This window comes from Anopheles funestus, chromosome 2RL (assembly GCF_943734845.2).
Source record: "Anopheles funestus chromosome 2RL, idAnoFuneDA-416_04, whole genome shotgun sequence".
NCBI classification, from domain to species: Eukaryota; Metazoa; Arthropoda; class Insecta; order Diptera; family Culicidae; genus Anopheles; species Anopheles funestus.
In genome coordinates, this window is record NC_064598.1 from 97305617 (window position 1) to 97319462 (window position 13846).

Consider the following 13846-nt stretch of genomic DNA (forward strand, 5'->3'; position numbering starts at 1 on the left):
CTTCTTTCCGGTTTTATTTTATTTTTGCTTTCTTTCAACGTTTTTGGGGTATCGCTCATTAAATCATTTTAATGAACCATTCTATAAATCAGAAAGTTTGTCCAGTTGTAGCCACGGGATGTGGCGCTCTTCGCATCATCGAGAACCCGTCCGCCGAAGCGTGAAATTATCTGGCCACTTTTCCTCCGCCACTCTGCCACCGAGGTTCGGGGCAGAATTGGACGAGGATGGGTGAAAATGAGCAAACGAATGTCCTCACCATTGCACCGGCGTAACCGGCATCGCTTTACGGTTCCAAAACTGGACGTCCTATGTGGATGGTGTCTATATGCGATTGGTAGACGGGCAGTGTACGGTAATTGAGACATCCATCGCATATATCATCCTGCTACGAACAGGCCAGCAGACCACTATCTATCCGGGAACGTACCATCCCAGGGACGGTGAAGGTCTCCAAAACTTCCGCCTTCTGCACGGACAAGTGCGCCAAAAAGGTTGGCAATTGTTGGGCATCTGGGGGTGAATCTGGTAGACAGAAAGTTTCCCCTTTCTTCCTTTGATTTTTGGCTAATCAAGAAACTCTCGTCTCTCGTTGGAGGTTATGGAGGTATATGCCGGACCGTATGGTGCAGTTAAGATGTTCGCAAATTATACACTAGTATTAGGGAGAAACTATTGGAAAGGTAATGACCGTCACAAGAATGAGGATATAGAAAGATACCAAAATCTACATGACGATAGACATTTGTAGCTCACATTACCAAGGTTCAGATATTCGTGACTTCTGTTTTGAATCAAATAAATGTTTGGAAAAACTACATCAAAAATCTTCTTGCAATAAGTTCTAATTGAAGCGTGAGAATCTAGTAAATAATTTTTACAAATCGACCAAATTCTTGCCCTTAACATCATCCTTTACTACAAGCTTTTCCCACCCTAAATAAGAAGGTTTCATTTAACAGTTCTATTTTAATTCACCTTTGCCCTGTTGAATCGTTGCCAACATTAGCTCACACGACATCTGTCTTTTGCAGGAATATGACGATATTTATTTTTGGCACACGATGGACACATTGGCATCCCAACGTACGAAGTTCGATTGACAGGTACAACGTGTAAGTATTGTCCACTATTCCCTTATCGCTAATTGAAAAATCAAGTTCTTACACTTTTTTGGTATCGTTCCAATATTTTAGTGCTTGGTCCAAGGAGGACAAATGAGGAAGAAGGAGGAAGCTAAGCTGAAATCACCATTGTAACAAATCATCACTCACAAAACAGTTTAAGCTGATGAAATGATCCACTGCACTGGAGCAATATGATGCAGCACTTTCTAATGGTAAAGAAACAATAGCTGGAGGGTTGATTTTGTTTTTTACTGTTACCTGTTAAAAACGGCCATCGTTAAATTAAGGAAAATATGTGGTACATGATGATTTTAAATGGAGTTGCTTAATGCTGGCCGATGCACTAAACCGTGAGCCCTTGCAGTGAACACTATTACACCGTACGGAAGCGTTAAACACACTGTTGTTTACTAATATTTCGTGTGATGTTATTGTTATTCGAGAATGAATTTTCCATAACATTTGTGGAGGAGAGAAAAAAAAAGAAAACTACCCCAAAAAGGAAGGAAAAGGGTAAAAAGGTGTGAATGTTAGGTAGTTTGGTGGGTTAAATTTGAATAGCTTTACACAGGCTTGTATGTTACCTTACACAACCCATTGTTTTTTACAATGGGGTATTTAACAAAAACACTAACACTGTGTACCGTATAAAGAGAGGATCCAATTGAACGAACGCCTAATTAATTTGACCAAAATCGTGGTTTCTTACGAAATGGAAAAAAACAGATTCATTCAGCAGGGGTTCAAAATGAAGGGTGAGGAAAAACACAAACTGGGATAATTTACAAAATTTAGTAAGCTAGCTGTATTTCCATTTTGGAAATGAAAAAAAAAAATACACACACACTTAAAACCTGTGATTGGACCTCATTGGTACATGAAATATGAAAAGCTAGGTACAAGCAGGAGAAAATAAGTTATGGAATAAGATGAAATGGTAAATGGGCAAGGAGGAGAAAAAGAGAGAGAAAGAGAGGACAGCAAACTCCAAAACGTGCTTATGATTAACATTCTTAGCCAAAGTTTTGCCTTACTCCGTGGCACAAACAGAAAAGGAAAAAGTGGTGGGGCAACCAAAAAAAAAAACAAAACTCAAAAACCAAGAAAGCAAAAATTAAAAATGAGAGCAAAACCAAAAAAAGGAAACTCACACGACGAGAAAGAGAAGAAAATAGTCACAAATTAATAACCCATAAAAATATAACAAGATGATAGTGAACTAGAATAAATAAATATTCGATACAGACTCGACACACCATCGTACACCGAAACGGTTTCGGGTCGTAGGTCTTACGGAGGATTTCGGGGCAAACGTGGGGGGGGGGGGGGAGGAGGAGTTTGAATTTCATTCGGAAGCAACAGGTTGTGGGGTAGGGGGAATCGGGGGGGAGGTTGTTTCCTTTTTTTGCGTTTTGATATGCGAGAGGTTTCCCTTAGAAGAACCAACCAAGGAACCACAAATAGACAACAGGCAACTCGCAACGACGGTGAGAATAGTAAGTGGTTGTTTTGAAGGCGATAATGGGACGGTTGTAATTAGATTAGATTTCCATCAGATAATTACACGTTTTACCAACAACCCAGAAGCGGGAGGAAACTAAAAAAAAACAGAAGAAGCCACACAAAAGTATATTATGCGTATGCGCACCAAGCAAGGGTTCATCTGTTTTGACTTCTTTTTTTTTAAATAATCATTTAATTAGCGATAATGATTTCACCTTTTGCCAGCCATTGTTCGACTCGGGTGAGTCAATTGGTTGCTTAACCGTTTTCAATATTTATTAATCACGGGCAGGGTTTTTTTTATTTCATTTCAAAGCTTGATTGTTAAGCTTCAAGTACGAACAGAGACTTAATCATCCGTACGTACGTTTGAATGTTTATTGTATTGTAGTTCGCTCTACTTTTGTTTTCGCTCTCTCCTTCTACTCCCTTAATGGTGGATTATTCTTTAAAAAAAACACCCTTTTTGCCCGGTTAACGGACGCCACTCTCATCGATGGGTTGGATTTGAAAAGAAATGTGATTTGAATTTATGATTAGACGCCGCCTACTGTTGAATATGCAACATATTTCGCTCAAACTTCAGGAAGAGAGACCCCGAACGAAGGTTGACGGCAAAGGTTCGCGTGTGGAATGAATTTCTTTCTAGCGAAAACCCTAGCCTTAGCTCGCCGGAAAAAGCATCTTTTTTCTGTGTGTTTTTGCTCCAACCGGCATGTTGATTTTTTTCTAGCTCGATTTTGAATCTCCGATAAACCGGAGATGCACGCGGTTGGTGTAAACCCCCCCGGGGGGTGATAATTTTCCAACCTTCCTAGAGCACCAGGGTTGGCTGTTTAATTATAAGATCGTGCGTATGTGTGTGACTGGTTGTGTGCCACCTTTCATTCCATCAAGTTCGCGATCGATGCGATGATAACTAGCCAAGACTCGTCCCATCCCGGTTTTAGAGGTACGAATAGTTGAATACATTTTATGCTACCGTGTGTGTGTGTGTGCGAGTGCCTTAGACGCCATTTTAAAACGTTTTCTGTGTCGCCACAAATCGCGGCCACCGTCTTGTTTTCCCCTTTCTGGTTGCGCTGGTTTTATACTGATTTTGTATGCAATTTAAACCAAGCGCGCCTACTTCGTTTGCTTGTGGAATGCCGGACAGGACGTTTTTGAATATGTGGGGATTTTTTTTTATTTCCTTTACAGTAACAGTAACGTGTCGTGGGGACAGGGTTTTCCATACACACTTAGACGGGGCAGTGATTTTTAAGCAGCAACACAGGGAGAGGGTAGAGAAAGAGAGCGAGTGGCGGGAGGGTACGGAAAGACTTAATTAATTTATGTACCGTTATCATGTTACAAAAGGTATGTGGGTTGTCAGCAGTGCCTTCGTCGTGTGTTTGCAAGAAGAAAAAAAAATGGAGGAATGTGAAGCTGAAAAAAACTGGTTCAAAATATGACACGAACCTCCACGCCCGGGAACACGTCGCCCGTCCAATAATCATCATAATTACTGCGTAATAATATTGATTTCAAGTAATTTGCACGTCGTAAAGAGCGTTAGGTTGAATAAATATTCATATCACTACACGCTTGTCACACACACACACACACACACACAGAGACGGCAGTTCGAGAGGGGTTTGATTATTATCGCTTACGAGGTTATTATTTATTGCACTTTATAAGCAAAAAGAGGTGCATTAAATTGTGCGCGCACCGATCAATCCGCCTGAAATGCAATGCAAACACACATGCGCCTGCAAGACGCAATATTTACGCAACGAAGGTGCAAAATGAGTAGGATTTATTTATTTATTTTTTTGCTACGTGCTCATCTAAGCCTTGGGCAAGCAGCAAAGATGATGACCATGATGTATGATAAGTGATTGCGTGTGAGTGTGTGTTTTGTGGTTGTTGTTTTTTTATCAACTCCGATCGATTGTGTTCAATCATCGTTCGATTGCCGATGATAATAAATGGTGAATCGGTATCGGTGTAAACAAAACATACACACGGTCGCTAATTATTTGTTGCGATTAGAATGGGTCTTTTACACCCTCTTCCGGTACCTTCCCTTCCATCCCTTATTTGTCCGCATAAAAGGGGTTGAAGGCTATCCGGGGCCTGGGTGCATTACTATGGATTGAGTATATTGGTCGCGGGAAGTAGTAAATAAATTATTCTCCAACAATAAACATTAAACCTTGAGCATCGAATGGGTTCGATTGCAAAGAGCACCTTCCTCCAGATAAGTAAGGGCCCTCGAACAAACATTCCGAAGATGTAATCATAGTGTTTGTTGTGTTTTGGTGCAAAAAACAACATCAAAAACGAGAAGAAAAAATCAGACACATTTTAACCACGTGAAAACCCTTTTTCCATTTGATGGCTTTTAACAGGGTTTCACTGCCAGATAAATTTAACATAATTGGCGTTTTTTTGGAGGGGAATTTAGTTTAACAGTTTTGCTAGATACAGCTAGAGAAGATGGACAATAAAACCGTCATTCATCCACTTGAACCAAAATCATCACAATACGCAACACGCATATAAACGTTTTCATAGCCACTTTCGCACCCGACACCAATGGAAATCTTTTGACAAAGAAGGGGACCTGGATGGGGGGGGGGGCCGGAATGGTAGAGAATTAAAATGAAAGTTTTGTGGCCAACACGCCACGCCAGTGTGCGTTCTTCTAATCCTCATCATATTTCGGTATGTTGGTCATTATCCTTCCACCACGAGCAGCACGGTTGGCCGTTAAAAAAAGTCCATTCGGGGTAAAAATCTCGTGTGGCGCAAATTGTGAACCATGGCCGTTGCGGTTTAATCATCGAAATAAAAAAACTTTATTGCATGCATACTTACATGCTTTTTTTTCTTCTGCTTTAGGTTAATTTTTGGTCCGCTCAACAAAGCACGGGAAACGATGATAATGATGATGGTTAAGCTTAAACTCGGCTTAAACTCGCAAAAAAGGACCCATGTAACAGGTGGATGGAAGGAAGAAGCAGTTAAACCACCACAGCTGAGGATGAAGATCGACACACACACACACAGAGAGTGCCATGGTGCTCGTGCTCGATCACCGAAAATGGTTCCCAAAAAAAAAAGAAAAATAAAAAATGGCGGAGCAAATGGGGCGACGTGCGAGAAGGTGAGAAAAGCATTTGTTTATGAGTTTTCATGCTAACATTAATGGCTATTAAAGTTATCTTGCTATTTACATTGAATTGATCAAATGTGCACCCCCGGGTTCTTCACGCCCCCCCCCCCCCCAAACCCCCTTTTGCGAAGGGGAAGAGTTCATCGGAAGGGTTCATCGTCGACGCGATCATTGGCGTTGCGCATGAGAAGCTCGTGTGCATCATTATCGGTAGCGGAAGAAGTGGCCCATTCCCGTTTCCCGTTTTTTTTTCTTTTTGGGTAAATATTGCACTAATTTACTTTACATGTTATTAAATATTTAATTGAAATTATGAAAATTTTCAACAGAGTGCTCTTGGACATAAAAAAGGGAAGAGTGATTCGACGTACTTGAAAACCGGACCGGGACCTGAAGTAAATGCTCGGTGGCACTAATGGAATGGCACTTGTGACGTTAACAAAAAAGAGCTAAGAGGGCTCCATCGGCTCATCGGCTACATGATAGCTACATATTTGTGCTGCAGTTTATGAGACGGGTTTCAATTAGGGAAAAAGGAAAGAAAAAAAACCATTCCCAAAAGCTGAAATTTACAGGTGAATGTAACGCAACGTGAAAATGAATATTCAGATCAATTCGGTCGCGAGTACGAGCTTTCATAAAAGAATGTTTTTTTCTCTCTCTCTCTCGTTGGTTTATTCATTCATTTGCAGATCAAACCCGAATTGTCATCCCGAGGATGAAAGGAATTGAGTCTGCTAATTGATAGCGTCCAAACAGTGACTCTCCCATGCGCGATGCAAACCACCGAAATGCAATCAAACAAAAATTAAAAACACAACACGTTAACGATGAAAGAATTGCAATGGAAAAAGGACGACAGGATAAGCCTATGCACACTGCAAACAACGGCGTTTTGGGACAAAAAACAAACAAACAAACAAACAAACAAACATGGCGTTCCCGTGACGTAGTTTTGTGTTGTTTTTGGGGTGGTTTTAAATTTAAAATTCAAATGATAAGTTCGTTGCAAAAAAAAAAACACACAAAGAGAAGATCTGATTTTTGTGTATTTGTGTGTGCTTTTGCATCACATTCTACAATGGTGCAAATGTGTATTTTCATTCCGGTTAAACGATTTGTCGTCAATCGACAGATCGTTGCTAAATGGCAAACGGTGAAGGTGGGCGCCGGGCGAAAATATTCATCTCGATCGTTCGCCCGTTTGCTGGCTAATAAACGAATTTCGAACTTTGCTTCGAGCGTTATTTTTATGTGTTTTTTTTTTAGGAAAAAACTTGTACGAGCGCATACGAAACGACATACGAAAACGATGCGTTTTTTGTTGTTGTGTGGATTGAATATGTTTACCATTTTTAAGAAATCGTTGAATTTTGACTGTTGATTTGAAGCGTTTCCCATTGGTATGTAATTAAATTGCTTTGCTAACCAACTCCACCGTTGTTTTTCGGGGGGAGTTTGATTTAATTATACCGTAACCGTGCACGAAGCGTGATTTATTGCTGTCATCCTGACCAGCATACACTTCAAACCATTTATGCTGAATCCCTGAGCAGTGTGTGTGTGTGTGTGTGTTATCCGTTACGTTATCGTTGTGTTTGCAAGCATGGAATTAGAAAACATCGACCACAAGAATCCACCTCAATTTGGTATCGCATTAAAAGTTGAAACCTTTGCACGGGCCTATAAGCTTATTGGGGGTGTAATAAAATTATAATTCCTACCGAGAAAAGTATTTTAGTTTGTTGTTTTCGCTTGGTTTTTGGCAGTCGAAAAAGGAAAAGCAAAATAAAAAAAAAACTCACACACCTCAGCATACACGATCACTTATACAGAGCGTGGTTGGGTCATATTCACACGGGCACGTGGGTATGATGAAACATAAAAATTTCACCAGCCTTATTGTTATTGCTCATTAGGAATTAATTTATGTGTCGCTTCCGGATTTTCGCGGCGTTCGCGCGATGAAGCCCGAGAGGGCTGTAAGGGTCACCCGCAAAAAAGGTGTGCGAACGATCTAGCGATTCGCTAGAATGCGTTTTTGTTAGGTCAAGACAAAAAAAAACACACACACAAAAGCACGTCCAAATCGTCTGATAATGTAAATGGTCACCAAATAGACGATAGCGGTTCGAACCTAGTTGGTGCTAAAACAAGCGTTACGGTGAGGGCTTTTGGTTAACAAAATAGCACTTTGTCTTTAAAGCTTGGTGCGAGTGAGAAAGGATTGCAAATGTCCCACAAAAAAAGCAGAGACGCTTACACACATACTCGTGTGATGTTTTCATTTTGCTCCTATTAATTATTTAATAAATCGTCAATTAAACTCGAAACACTTTAAGGTACGTAACCACATGCGTGTGTGTGTGTGTGTGTGTGTGTGCGAGAGCTCTGAGACGAAGATGGTCCAAATTAAAACCATTAGTTTTATTGTCTATTTTTTTTTGCGAACATACCTCACCTGGGTAAAGGGTTCAACATTTTATTTTATTTTTTTTTTGGGTGATCTTTATTCAACAGCCGGACGATCCCCACCACGAATTGAACCCCGGTACCGGTCCAGTGCACTAGTAAAAAAAAACCTCCTCAAAAAAAAAGGTTAATTCTTTTCAGGAACAAGTCCAAAAAGACCCGGGGAATGGTGCGGGAAAATATCTGTATACGTACCTATGTAATTATGATAGCTTTCTGCTGAATAATTACGCCACACCAGTACAGTGGAATTTTATTTGCCTTCCACGTGCAGCTCGCTAATAATTCACCGTGATTTATGTGGAATGAATACGGGAGAAAATGGTACGACGCGGCGGTTGTAAAACAAGTGCCACTGCGCATCCATCACGCGTAAGGTGCGCGATTGCTTATGAAATTATATCCGCCTGAAGTAAGGAAAATTAAAAAAGACACGTGCATCGATCATTAAAGCGAGGGGGGAGGAAAGGAGAGCCCCCAAAATACGAAGTGAAGTTCAATCAAGGATCCTTTAAATCCAACAGTTGCAGAGCACTACCAGCAATTCTCACCTTTTCAGCCATTTTTTGCGCGAACAACAGCATTAACAGCGAACGAGGACGACACGTGTACACCGCGTACACAATCCGCATAAAGGCCGGAGATATTAACACAGCATTAAGCAGTGGTTGGTGATGGGCACCGTCAAACCGGAAACTTTTCGTAGTTCGCGTGTTCATGTTTCACACCGAAAACGGTCTCACGCATCTGCTTAACCACTAATGTGATCTTGTGTCTTTTTACCCCCCGAAAAAAAGAGTGAAAGATCGTTAAGATAATTAATATTAATGCCGAACAGGCTAAAGGCCTCTTTTCTTGTGTGTCTCCAGTGCCGTTGAGAGTTTTTCCTTCCTCTCTCTCGTCGTCGCCGTCGTCGTCGTTGTGGTTTTGCTTAATGTATTAAAATTCGATCTTTCTGAATAATAAAACAATAAAAACATATTTTTCCCTTCCATCTGTGAATCTGTCCTACAGCAGGTCGCACACACGGTTGTTAACGCACCGTGGCACTTTCCGTAACGCAAGGCACTCAGCCTCGGAAAACTCTAATGGAACGGTGGTCCGCTTGAAGGAAAGCCAGTGCGCTAGTGAGTGTACTTATTCTAATGTCTGTCTCTCATTACGCAGTGCGTACGAGTGCGTAGAATACGTGCTAGAAAGACAAAAGCTCGGAGTGTTTCAAACGGGTGCGTTAATTAATTTAAAAAAAGGAAGAAAAAGGTTAAAAAATGAGGACCCGCAAAACATCATTTGTGTGCGCGGTTCTGTCGGTTGTCCGGGCACGGTGTTCATTCATAAATTCCAAAACTGATGATCGTAAACAATTATTACATCACTTTTCGCTCCCCGGCCACGGTGATCCGGGACGGTTCTGCTGATCCGTGACCCATTACCGGGTGAGCGGCCCGGGTAAGGACCGTGTACCGCACGAACCGGCTGTCGACAGGTTCACTGACAAGGTGGTAATTCATTGCTCAACACCTACAACCGGCCAGATGGAAATGGGAAATGCAAGACAATCTTCCATCGATGCTTATCTTATTATGTTGACCATTTTGGTTTTCTTTTTTCGGACCGGGGACTGCCCGGTGGAAAAGTGTCACAGCCAAGATAGCGGTGCAGTTACACAGGGAAGAAACAGGCATCGAAAGATGCTTATTCACGGTTTGACTTATTACCACCTCGGAAACGGCAGCACCGGGACCTCCGGGTGTACCTTTGGTTAATTGCCAGTTGATCCCGGCCGTTTTTTTTTGGTTTTCTCGGCTTTTCTCCATTCGGCATCCGAAAGGAGGAAAGTAAAGGGTGTTTTATCATAAAAAAGACATAAAATTTGCTTTCAACAGGTGCATTAGTCATGGTTGCAGGTTGATCATAAATATTGGAGCCCCCGGCGTGCTTACCGGCAGCAGATCATCTGCTGGGCCCTGGAAGATCTGAAACCCGCGGACAGTTTTGACACAATTAAAATGATTTAAACCATGTTTCGAGTGGCATCGAATCGGGCGCGATGGGTTTTGGTGTAAATTTCTTTTAGCTTTTTTTCCATTTCGCCCAGGTACGATAATTGAGCAACATTAAGCGGAAGGAGGAAAATTTTAATTACATTAGAAAAACAGCCCATTCGTAACATTTCTGTCGAACCGTGTGGACTCGATCGGTTGAGAACGCTTGCGGCAGAGGAAGTGGACGGAAATTTCTTTCTCCATTCCCCCCTGGGTACAATTCATAAACAATTCATAAGAGTGGCGTTTTTTTTTCGGGAGTGGGAATTAAAAATAATAAATAAGAATATGAAATCGATCGGGTTTTCGTTCCTGGAGAAGCTAAAAAACACGAAACGATGTTATGCTTCGAGGATCATGATCATGTACACGGTGCGTTCCGATTAAGGAAAGATTTATTCGCATCGTACGAAGTATTGTGGTGAGTAATGATAATGATTTCGCCTGTTGAGTTTACAAACGCAATCGAATCGAATTACATATTCTCTGCTGGTTAATATGCAAAGAATTTTCTCTTCTTTTTTCGGCTTTCTTAATATGCTCGAAATGGGGTGGGCGCAACAAAAGAGGCATTAAAATAACATTGCTGATTCGTTGTAAGAATTTGATCGTGTGCGTTTTTGTATGCTCACGCAATATGGAAGAAAAGCAAAAATTGTGCTGGAATTATTTTATTTATGTTTCTTTTTTATAATCAAGATGGATTTAAGAAAAAATAAATAAGTTGAAAGAAAGTGAGAGAGAGAGACAGATATTGAGTGACTGATCGCCGACATGAAAAGCTTCTTCCAATAAAATAAATTTCTCAAATAATTGCTTACCAGATTAGAGTCTTTTCTAAATATTTTACAACATACTTTAATAAAAGAAATAATCAAAACTAAATTTATTTTTTATCTAGAGCTTAAGACAAATAAATGAAATTAGTAATGGTCGTTTCTTCATCTGAGTCTCTTTACATGTATCACATTCTTTTCCATTGAGCAATGTTTAGTTTTTCCCATGCATTTTCTATATATCTTACATTTCCGATCTTCATCAAACAATTCATCAGACGCTTATGTTTAACGGTGTTTTCTGTTTTGCGTGATTTTGCATAACTTTCCTTATACATCCTTGCCAGCGACCATTCTATGCAGCATCTTCGCTGGAGAAAGGCATCACTATCAAGGGCTATCTTAGTGCCGAACAGGGCACGATTCATCACGATTCATCGATCCGGGCCAACCACCTCGATCGTCTCGACAGTGTAGACAACACGCGAACAGTCAAGTGCGTCGCGAATGTGTCCCCATTTTTTGTGTGCGTGTGTGTCCATCGATTGACGATTGCATACAAATCAGTTTAATTTGCAATTTCACTTTACATGAACACGATCGGTGAATGACAAAAACCGGTCCATCCCGGTGAGTGGCAGCCGTACAGCACACACACACACAGCGAGATCGATGACGATGACACTGAATTCAAATCATTCCCATGATGTCCGATGGTTGATTGGAGCGCTTGGAGACACATAAATTAAAACGCACCATTGCGCATGGATCGTACAACGGATGCAGCAAAAGTTTACAAAAGAGAAAAAAGAGCAGACAAACAGATTATGAGATGGAACACCCCCCCCCAGCCCCGGTTGGCAATAATGGGATGGAAGTGTTCTTTTTTGTCTCCACTCTTCCCCATACTCCTCCCTTCTCCTTTCTACCCCCAACCTTGCGATGACAGATGCGAATTTCTGTGAGGCACTCCTGAGAGGAGTCTTTGCAGGCAGCGCAGGGACAAAACCACACAACTAATTATGTATTTATTTCTAGTTGCTTTCCATTTGGAGTGATATTTAAAATTCAACTCGGTGTGGCCCGTTTGCACAAAAAAAAAACCCGTTTACCAACATGCACCAAGTGCAGTGCCTGTGTGCATGCCTTTATCATAACATATCTCGTGTGGCCTCGCATTATCCACCCCGTTCACCTGTACGGTCGCACACACATTCCGCTGCGACAAACAACGGCAACCATTTGCACTCAGCAACAGGACAGGTTGGTTGACGATTGAAAACGGTACGGCTCATCATTTCCATAAAACATGCATCATTGCGAATCAACAGCACATTGCCAATGGGGTGGTAAAGGAAGGGGACACCTCCCCCTGGGTGTTGGGGTCTCATTTACTTCGGTCACACCTTGGTTTGGTTTAAAAGATTGCTAAACTAGCCAGAGGCCAACATTCGCCCATTCGCCGGGGGCAAATGGGGTGGAGCACCTGTGCAGAGAGCATAAAATTCGCGATTCGATCGTGGCCGATAAATTAAAAATGAATTATGCTCTACTCCGATGCAGAGACTCCGTTTTGGGTGTTGCAGAGTTTGTCTCCAAATTTGGATGGTCGTTTCGAAGGGAACGTTCTTATCACGGTAACCTGATGGCTCGTGTACCGACCAATCGGTCGGTCCGTCGATCAAACACATCATAAAGGGCTTCATCGGACGCATAATCAGAACTAGGCATGTCGGTATGCTCAACTCTCACCCCCTTGTCCCCCTCCTCCTTGTCCCTTCCATTTAGTGAACGAATGTAAACCGTGAGAAAAAGTAATGAGACATTAGACGATCTGATCTGATTAGAGTGGCAGTGGCGATTGGTGTTCGATCGATGTTTGCAACCGTTTTTTTTCGTTCGTTCGTTCGGGAGCAATTGATTAGTTGATTGAAGGTTGTTCAACAAGCGATCGATCGGTCGGCTTAACACATTAGTCCGTGTTTGTTGCTGCGAGCGAAACGTGACCGAATCCTGCAAATAATTGCCCCCAAAAACCGCGTGACGACCGTCTACGTTAAGGTGAGGAAAACTAATTCAATTACCTTGCGTCAGGTCAATAATGATACCGCCTGTTGGTAGGCAGAAAGTTGCTCCAGTCCTATTTGGAGTTAGTTCAATTATCGTTAAAGCAGAAAAAGAAAGAAAAAACCCTTTAAAGGAGCTGTTTAAAGAGATTGTACTGGAGAAGGTTAATGGATAGTATATTAATTTGTATTAGTACTACTTGATCAAAAATTCAGTCTAGTTCTTGTTAACTATTTAAAAAAATGAAATAAATAAAAAAATCATAATTAAATAATTATGTAATATTTAAATAAGGGTTGAGGCTTTGTTGGCGTTTTTATTGCATTTAAATCTCTCTAGACATGACAAATACACAAGCAAAACCAATAAGTAAAACGTATTTCCAAATAACCTAGAAACGAAGTTGTTTTAAGGAATAGAAATTATTTTACTTAAACCAAACAAGTTATATACTTTTTACTAAAGTGCTTAAGTTTTCTAAAATGTATGGTAACATTTTACAAAATTTATTAAATTTCTAAAACAAATTTTTAGATCATATGATCGATTTTTTCTTTCTTTTTTATTAAAATAACAAAATAAATTTAAGAAAATATAACGATGATTAAATTCTTCAAGAAGGCAACGAAAACTAAAGTCCCAAAAGACGACCTCCACAGCTAATATTGACTTCTTTATAGGCAAAACACGCTT

General features: G+C 40.9%; 1 long non-coding RNA gene across 1 annotated transcript; it reads left to right on the top strand.

The window, feature by feature from the left end:
• The first annotated feature begins 940 nt into the window (after positions 1 to 940).
• Positions 941 to 9586, top strand: LOC125763644 (uncharacterized). The gene is made up of 6 exons (XR_007418382.1): positions 941 to 1115; positions 1197 to 1339; positions 5520 to 5784; positions 5839 to 6053; positions 6123 to 6368; positions 6486 to 9586. It is a non-coding gene; the product is annotated as an uncharacterized LOC125763644 (long non-coding RNA).
• Positions 9587 to 13846: the final 4260 nt, after the last annotated feature.